The sequence below is a fragment of the Notamacropus eugenii genome, chromosome 4, assembly GCF_028372415.1.
Source record: "Notamacropus eugenii isolate mMacEug1 chromosome 4, mMacEug1.pri_v2, whole genome shotgun sequence".
Lineage (NCBI taxonomy): Eukaryota > Metazoa > Chordata > Mammalia > Diprotodontia > Macropodidae > Notamacropus > Notamacropus eugenii.
In genome coordinates, this window is record NC_092875.1 from 275,888,492 (window position 1) to 275,890,135 (window position 1,644).

At 38.7% G+C, this 1,644-nt stretch overlaps 1 pseudogene; it reads left to right on the forward strand.

Annotated features, from left to right (window-relative positions):
- Positions 1-770: 770 nt before the first annotated feature.
- Positions 771-1,207, forward strand: LOC140498411 (myosin light polypeptide 6-like; annotated as a pseudogene).
- The last annotated feature ends 437 nt before the right edge of the window (positions 1,208-1,644 follow it).

A 1,644-nucleotide genomic window follows, 5' to 3' on the forward strand; every position in this document is an offset into this window, starting at 1 on the left:
TGAACTCAGATCTTCCTGGTTCCAGGTCTAGTGTCCTATCCACTGTACCACTTAAGTATAAAAACATTTCAGTACTTGTATATGGCAATATATGCTATAGCCACCACTACAAGAAGAAACATAGGAAGAAATGTGAAATTGTCATAGAATACTTGTAAAAACTGACATCAAACACTCCCACAGTAGAAGGAATTTGAGAGAACTATTGAAGATGTGAGGAGAGGCATTTGAATATTATGTAAATATCTTTCTGGTATATACAGTAGACAACTTGAATGCCATATCACTCAGTTAAAGACAGTAGAAGAAAAACATGCAAACAAAATACAAAAACAAAAGTAATCAGAAATTATAGATCCTTTTTGCAATAGCAATTAAAAGACAAGAAAAGTTCATGATTTTTCTACTGAGAAACTCCGAGAGTCTTCCCCTCCCAGACTGATTCTTTTGGGAAGTCAAACTAGGCCATCGTTTGCCTCAATTCTTACCTACTCTTTAATCACTGGATGGGTATTGCCTCAGACAAACTGAGACCTGGGAAGGACATTAGCTTCAAAAGGCCAGGGTCTCCATCCAAGGCCATCAACAGTCGTCCTGACCCATGTCTTACCATTGGACTTCAGTGACTCTAAAAGAGAGAGTGACGCTGATAACTTTGCACAGCTCTGTGTAACTTAAATCCAATTCACTCACATCACTTTCCTAGAGAGAGATGGAGCCATTACACACAGTAGCAACAGCAGTACTATTGAATGAGTTGCATGGCCAAGATGTGTGACTCCATAGAGGATCAGAGAGTATAGTTCAAGGAGACCTTCCAACTGTTTGACTGAACAAGGTATGGAAAGATCTTGTACAGCCAGTGTGGGGATGTGATGCAAGCCTTGGGCCAAAATCCTACTAATACTGAGGTGCTCAAGGTCTTAATGATGCAATGGATGTGAAGGTGCTGGATTTTGAATACTTTCTTCCAATGCTGCAGATTGCGTAACAAAGTATAAGAACTAGGGCACATATGAAGACTATGCATAAGGGTTTTGTGTTTGATAAGGAAAGGAAGGGCACAGTGATGGGGGTTGAAACATGAAATGTCCTCATCACTCTGGGTGAGACGATGACAGAGGAAGAAGCAGAAGTGTTAATGCTAGGGAATGAAGACAATTGTATCAACTATGAAGAGTTAGTCCAGATGGTGCTGAATGGTTGAGAACAACTTCGTTTCCACAAAGAATCCCCTAACTTTCTCAGGTGAAAATAATCATCTTCTTGCCCATGAGGCAAGTAACTACATTTTCAGAGTTACTCATATCCTTATTTCCAAATCCCACCATAGGTCCTCTTTGGACTGTTTGCTCTCTGCTTTCACCAGATAAACTTGCTATCTGCTCCTAAAAAAAAATACGTCACTTTCCTGATGTCATTGGCATTCTTTGAGAACAAAGGACAATCAAACACAACAAAAGTTAAAAGGGCAAAGTAAAGTAATAGGTTAAACAGAATAAAGACCAAAATAAACAATTCAAAATTCATAGAAAAACATTAGTACAGAAACTTGAGAATCTATAAAATTGAAAGTAAGAGAGAATACCCAAAGAAGGAGAATGTGGAAAATGTCTGGTCCACATGATTGCGAGAATTCTAGCA